This window comes from Nanorana parkeri, unplaced genomic scaffold, assembly GCF_000935625.1.
Source record: "Nanorana parkeri isolate BGI_ZX_2015 unplaced genomic scaffold, ASM93562v1 scaffold1167, whole genome shotgun sequence".
In the NCBI taxonomy this organism is placed as follows: Eukaryota; Metazoa; Chordata; class Amphibia; order Anura; family Dicroglossidae; genus Nanorana; species Nanorana parkeri.
Genome location: NW_017307435.1, coordinates 367,840 through 375,720, shown reverse-complemented (window position 1 = coordinate 375,720; position 7,881 = coordinate 367,840). Strand labels below are relative to the sequence as shown.

General features: G+C 41.2%; 1 protein-coding gene across 1 annotated transcript in view; it reads left to right on the top strand.

The window, feature by feature from the left end:
* Window positions 1-2,675: 2,675 nt before the first annotated feature.
* The window catches only part of LOC108796766 (ETS translocation variant 3-like protein), a 22,613-nt gene continuing 17,407 nt past the window's right edge, over window positions 2,676-7,881 (top strand). The window contains exon 1 of the mRNA XM_018568283.1: window positions 2,676-2,714. The gene's annotated coding sequence lies outside the window, so the exon portion shown is untranslated. The remainder of the gene's footprint in view (window positions 2,715-7,881) is intronic.

Sequence of the window (7,881 nt, the reverse complement as noted above, 5' to 3'; positions counted from 1 at the left end):
CGTAAAATCCTTTTCTCTCCGTTAATTGAAGGACACAGGGCAACAGATCGTAGATCCTGAATGGTAGGGTATATCGCCACCTGCAGGAGTAGGACGCTAGGCACATAACAAAAAGACAAGACACCCTAGGGGCGGCCCCTGCTGGTGGCCCAACCCCTCACTTGCTGACAAGTCTCCAGTAAGTAACAAGACGTTAGGAGTGTACACCCCATAAAAGAGGGCGGGACCTGTGTCCTTCAATGAACGGAGAGAAAAATACAAGTACAAAAATCCTATTTTCTCTCCCGTTCATTGAAGGACACAGGGCAACAGATCGTAGATCCTGAATGGTAGGGACGTCACCAAGCAGTACACACTGAGGGATGGGCAACAACAACCAAACACCCAAAAGACACCTCAAAGAGCCGCCTGCAACACTTTGCACCCAAAACCAGCATCCGCCGATGCCAAAACATCCACCTTGTAAAGGTGTGAACAGAAGACCAAGTAGCGGCCTTACAAACCTGAGAAACAGAGCCCCCAGGGCGGAAAGCCCAGGAAGCCCCAACAGCCCTAGTAGAATGGGCAGTGACAGGAAATAGAGGCTCACGCCCCTTAATGGCGTACGCCTGAATCACAACCTCACGTATACACCTAGAGATGGTAGCCGCGGACGCGGCCCGACCCTTACAAGGGCCCTCCGTGAGCACGAACAGAGAGTCGGTCTCGCAGAAAGAAGCCGCAGCTTCCAAATAAACACGAAGAGCGCGAACCACACCCAAACAGTGGAGCGCACACTCCTTCCTATGGACCGGCTTAGGACACAGGGAAGGTAAGACAATTACCTCATTCAGATGGAATGCCGACACAACCTTCGGTAGGAACGCCAAGCGAGGATGGAGAACCGCCTTGTCCCGATGCAAAACCAGCAACCGGGACTTGCAGCCAACTCCGACACCCACCGAACGGAAGTGATGGCCACCAAAAAGGCCACTTTCTGTGACAAAAAACTACTATTCAGGATCTACGATCTGTTGCTCTGTGTCCTTCAATGAACGGGAGAGAAATCACTCATCTCAGAGTTCTCCTTTAAGTAAAACAGCTTTATTTGAGTCCCCTAGAAAAAAAGGAGAGCTTAACCCTTTCAGGTTAGGGTGTAGCCCCACTGCAAGGAAAACATTTTTCTTTGCCTCGAGATGGGCTTTACAGGCGGACTTTCAAGATAGAAATATGGGTGCTGAAGTTGCCACCCTGAGCATGAATCTTTATAGAACCAGTTCAACCATAATTTATATTTCTGATTTTGATAGATGTTGGAGACGCACAGCACCTATAGCCTCTATTGGTGGAATCTCTGCGATCAGTGCCCTAAGTTGTACACATGATGTAACTATTATTATTAGGGAGGAGCTAAACTTGAGTTTGCCCAAACCCAGAAGGAAGCCGTCGGTATTGGTCCGATCAACTGCAGCTGGGGTATTCCCTGCCCCACAGCTGCTCGTAAACAAAGTGGTAGGGTGCTGGTGACCTCATTGCCATATATGGCCATATTAAATATGGCCATGATAAAGGGTTTTATGGAGATTGTAGCAGGAGAAGCCAGAACGCTCAAAGGTGCGCAAGAACAGCCCAAACTTGTAGACTCCTAAAGGAACATTTAGGAATTATGGCAAGGAGATATCACTGTTAAAGTGACTCTGTCAGGGTCACTTGTATACCAATAGCCTACCTGCTTAAAAAAAAACAAGGCAATATACTTACCTTTCCTGTGGCCCGTGTCTGGTAAAAAACCCCTGTTCACTGCTTCTAGACCACTGCAAGTATTTGACCTAGCAGCTTGAATACCTGTCTCCCCTGCCACATGCAGTGGTTTCTCCCACCGGCTCATAATTGTGCATTTATGTGTGTTAAGCAGACCCACTGAAATAAATGTTAAACTCATGGAAATTAATGCATTGTGTATCAAGTAAGCTTTTATCTTATTGTAATAATTTCCCATTTCCAATGTTCACATGCGTTTATTTTGGCCCTGATGAAGGTGTGTGTGTGTTTTGGACACCTGAAATGCGTTTGCTACTCTTGAAGCAGTATCTGAAATATTTTAATTGGTGTGATGTTTCAATTCCTACATCTACTGTGTTCACTGTGATACTGTGGAGATCCCTTGACTTGCCGAAGCTGCCTACCTGTCAGCCAGATCACCCATATTCACATCACTTAACTACTATTGAATGACAAACACCAACAGAGTAACCACACAGGTCCAGCGCTTTCTGTTCATTTCCAAATATCCCTACATATGGCTGTAGGTACAGTATATGAGATAGATGTGTGCTTCAGAGCTCTCTTTTAAACACAGAGAAACATGTCAGTGTTATATAACTTCGTAAAATAAAAAGTACTTTAATCTCTTCATAGAAAAATATGTAGTGAAGGATAAATTAGAACTACTCTCGCTAATGCTGGGAAACTAAAACCCCAATGGAACTGCATTTACTTATCTTACCTGATCTGTCCTCTGTTTGATGCAGGAACAGAATTCTAATCCGAGCACTAGTCCAATGTTATTTAAAGGGTTAAGCTAACTGCCTGCAAACCACAGTCCTCTCCTGGGACCACACAAGACAGGACTATCATTTTAAGTAACTCTTAATACAGCGTGTGATGAAAACTGCCACTCACTGGTGACAGATACAAGAGAGACGGGAGACAGACAAGATCACTCATCTCTGCAGGTAAGGCGCTGCTTATCTATACATTACTCCATATAAAAGTATTCTTTTTTTATATTTACTATTGGAACCTTGGAACATTAGCCTGGGAGATCATGGCAGGGATGAAGGTCTTTAAAATGTTGCAAAATTAGGTATCTTTACACTTTTTTTTATTTTTTTGTTTATAGGTCTGTATTCATGTAGATATTAGTAGCTGAAATTAATATATACTGAGAGATAACATGGACATATCTAGAGGCAGGTCAGCGTGATGTAGGTGGATATTGACTAGAATATTAGATAAATGGATATATAATACATAGATGTATACAATGATAGATGGATATATAGATACATTGATACATGGATTGATACATTCATACACGAATAAATAGATACATATATAGATAATACATAACTATATACTGTAGATAAAATGATAGATGGATTTGATTGATTGATGGATGGATGGATGGATGGATAGGTAGATACATAGATAGATATATTGATATATAGATAATACATAAATATATACTGTAGATACAATTTTTTTTTTATTATATATATAATTACATAAATATATATTGTACAGTGATGCAATGATTGATACATTTATAAATTAAATTATTCCATCTTGATGTAAAAAAATATTTAACAACGTCCTTGAGAAAATAAAACCCGTTTCTGTACATTTAAATGCTTAACTGTTCTATCCGTCTCATTTATTGTAGTTGGCTTATACGATTCCCGTTCTTGTTTTTGGATTTTTGTTTCCCTACTCCAAACCGCTTGATTCCCCCATCAACACTAAATAGGATGGGGGCATCTTCCCTACCGGGCTATTGTATTCTGATCACCGGTGCCCGCATCTGTCAGAATACCAGAGCAGCGAACTGGTTCCTTTGACAAAAGTAATTTAAAGATCTGCTGAACAGAGCGGCACTGATATGGCTGCACACAGCAGGGCTCGGACAAAATTCGTGCAGTATATGGCCAGCTTAGGGTGTATGCCATACACCCTCCTAGCCTTCTAGGGTTTGTTTAATCTTTAGAAGAATTCTTCTGTCATCTAGCAGTTTTTGCTGCCAAGATATCAGCCTTGATTCTTCTGGCACCCAATAAGGTTAATTGTTGGAGTTTGGCTGGGGATAGGGTTTAAAGTGCAGTTTGGGATAGAGAAGGGAATGGTAAAGATCCCTGTCAGGATTTATTTTTCTGTTGCACATAAACACAACACCCAGTATTGCCCCCACAGGGGCATTACTATTTGAAACAAGGAAAAAGTGGAAAATTGACACCAAGCAAATATTGTAAGTATTTTATATAAAAGTACATAGCATGGAATAATATGCCACTGTACAGTATCATTCTGGTTAATTCACAGATTTTGCCAAATAGGAAACAAGAAAACATTACAATGTAGGTGGGAAGGAGGGAATGGGGAGAATGGGGAGAACTGAAAGGAATAGAAAAGGCCGGGTTGCATCTCCATGAGTCCAGTGTCCAGTGGAAAAATTAGACTAAAAATAACTAGTTTAACTTAAAGAAGCATATAGGTCAGCCAGGGTTCCCAGATCTTAAGGAACTCTGCTTCTGAATCTTAAAGAAAACTGGTCAATTTCTCAAAGCTTTAGCGATCATTCACGTGGCTGGCAGCAATAAAAAAAAAGTGACCAATGTTTGTTGGAAAGTTGTAAGTCCTGGTAGAGGATGGTGCAAAAGCATTGCCCAGGGGTTCCACCAGGGGAGTCATATGAAATAGTCTGAATCAAGCCAAAGATTCTTAACCAAAAGGATGCAAACTCAGTGGGCATGACCATCAAATATGTATAAGATAACTTTAAAGGATATTGAAACACTTATCACTATATGATGGTACAGCTGTCACTATTCTGGCCTGTACCCAGTACCATCACAACAGAACCTTGTATGCTGACTTCAGTAGAGTCGTATTGAATGAACATTTAGCCAACCTAGACCAGATCTTTCCCTAATCTTCTGGTTCTATAGGTGTATGAATGTCCCATTGCTGTAGAGAGGGGAAATGAGAATGTGATGGACGAGAATTCAAGATAGAATATAGAAGAGATATTCACTTGGGAGAGCCAGGTGCATGAATGTTAATATACTCGAAAGATTTCATAAATGGGAACTCAGAATTTTTGATAAGTGTCAGGATCCAATGAGATATCAATGCAATTCTGATGGAGGAGCATTATACCGCTCCCAAATCATTGACCAGTCCAGGAAGGCACATGAATCAAGAAAGCAGTGAACATGTGTAAAGCCATTTGAAGCCCACCACCAGAAAGAGGTAGTATTTACCCATCCTGATAAAAAGAGTAGGTCATTACCCAATCAGGCAGTATAGGTGACCAGAATACCTAATTGAGTTTTACAACTTCAATCTGTGAAGCATCAAAGGGCTAAGGGAGGTCGGCGGTTAGAGTGCGGTAGCCACAGTAATGCTATAATCAGGGTCCTGTCACAATTCAGGAGTTACAAAAAGAGGGGCATCTCTAGAGGCATGCAAGAGGGAAGAATTTTTTTTCTAGGTCTGCAAGGAGTAAAGTTCCCTAAAGTAAAACGTATAAAGTCCAGATTTTATTTTATACAGAATCTTATATCACAAAAATCCAACTTGTTCAAAGGATCCCTTCTTCAGGGCTTGATACTGTTGAACAAAGCGCTTATTGGACAGAAAAAATTGGACAGAAAAAACTGATTGTTCTAGATGCCTGTAAAGCATTTTCTGTTTCCCAGTGTGACATTTCCCTTCACTCTCTCTATGCTGTGTACCAAAGCATACGTGAGAGTAGATCTCTCGAAAGCAAGAGGATATCCCCAGTTGTCACCACAACAGATTTACCCTTTGGAAGACTTCCCCCTCATCTGTTTCCTGTTACAACTCAAAAGATTTCCCATTGCTTTCTGTAACAGGGGCAAGGGTTACCAGGGCAAGTAGTGAGGGTGAATCTCCTTGGCAGAGACAGCAATAAAAACCTTAGAGTATAGACATATACTGAATGGGTGCCAGACCGGGGTGCTGTAGCAACTGCCAGCAGGTTGACCGGTGTCGATACATAGATGAGAACATATGCCAACAGCACAACATGCGTTGGGTTATCAAATTATATATTTAAGGGGCTTCTGTTTCTAAATAAAGATTTATTGACCTATGATAGTTCACATTAATTTTGCATTGTATATGTACAGCATGCTCCAAGAGTCCTTTTAGTTTTATCTCTTTTTATAATTATTTTTGATTAAATCTAGTATGGATGATAAACACAGGAACAAGTCATCATAAAAAAAATGTTTTACCCAAATATTCAAATTTTTTCTTTTTTGGATTCAATTGGAAAAATGCATACAATTTGTGTGAATGTTCTGTGACACTGAAAATTGACCCCAAAGATACCAACGTGCAATCAAAATATTTCTATTCCAGACTCCTACACACTTTCACACACGTGGTCTTTACTCTGCAGTCTAGAGTTTCTTAAATGAAAAATCTTAAAAGTTAAAAAAAAGTATTAAAAAAAATGTGTTGCAGATATTTGAAAGTTTTCTTTTTCTACACCCAAGAGCTTGCAATTCACAGTTGGATTCACACTTCATCCTGATGAAAGGCCTATATTTACTTTATTTTGTCATAACCCCCCCTTCCCTCCCCAACCTCGGTCTTATTTCAAATGACCTGCGTTTTTCCCCTCTCGTTTAGGATTTCTTGTTTGACTGTAGTACAAAAGCCTTTTAAATCCCATTTCCCCTAGAGACACAAAGCAAGGAAATGCAGAGAGTCAGCGGTAGACTGCTCGGGAGTGCTTGGGAGGGTGGAAACAGAGTCGAGAGGGAGCTATATTTTTAATTATTGGCGTTGATCAGCTTCGGGAGAGCTGTCAGAAGCACAAAGACACGGATGCCACAGTAGTTCCCAGAATAATGTAGGTGTTGAAAGTAAAACACGGGTCAAGACTTAAGTTTATTTATATCGGCATTACAGCATCGACGTAATGCAGTAAGAATAGATTTTCATTTTTATCTCAGGCTGTGACATCTGTGTTATCAGGGTCTGGGTCTTTCCCTAAAGTCAAGAAATAAACGCAGCCTGATCCAAAAATAGCAGAATGCTAATAATGACTATGACTTGCTCACGTGGACGTATCACCGAATGCGTCATTAAAGCAGAACAGAACTGGTTTAATTTCCAAATTTCAAAGCCAATTCGCTTGGACTTCAGCCCAAGGGAGGTGGAGGGGTGGGGGCTACAGACACTTCTGTTTTCTTTAAATGTACCGAAGATACAGTTTTTCATTCAATTCAAACAACTTTTTAGTCATCTGTATGACTATGTAAAGTGCTGTAGAGAAATAACAGATGGAATCTGATGTGCAATGCCTCCCCTACCACTTCAATTAACTAGAGCTCACTAAGCATGGTACAATCTGATTGTACAATCTCCTTTACATCTAAAGGTCCCCACACACCTTACAATAATCGTACGATAATCGCGGGATTTTCGTACGATTATTGTAAGGTGTGTGGAAGCCGTGCGACCTCTACTACTGTAAGGTCGCACGACTTTGAACTTACGGACATGTTCGAACACCCGCCGAACACCGTACGCCGTTCGGTGGGTTTGTGGCATGTTTACATAGTTTACATAGTATTTGAGGTTGAATAAAGACATTAGTCCATCAAGTCCAACCTATTAGGATCTCATTCTAGGAGTACCTGTACCCCTGTATATTACGGTCCCTTAAGAAATCGTCCAAAAGTTTCTTGAACAATTCCACATTCTTTGCTGAAATCACTGTCTGTGGCAGTGAGTTCCAGACCCTAACTGATCTTACTGTGAAGAACCCCCTTCGCCCCTTGTGCTGGAATTTTTTTTTTTCCACAAACAATCAAATAAAATGGCTTATATTCAGCAGAAGGACAAAATCAACAGTGCTTATTGTCAGCAAATACAAGATTCGGCTCAGCCACTTTATACTAAGTCCCACCTCAGGGTTAGAGTCCCAGCCTGCTCACAGAGGGTTCCAGTATGGACACAGGTGCCCCTGTTCCTTTTTAACACACCCTCTGGCTGGTGGTTTAACCCTTTCATTACCAGAACTGGCTGTAGTCAGGGATGGAGGCTCTGTCCCACCCAAAAATCTCTCTGAGCCTCCGGATTCCGGGA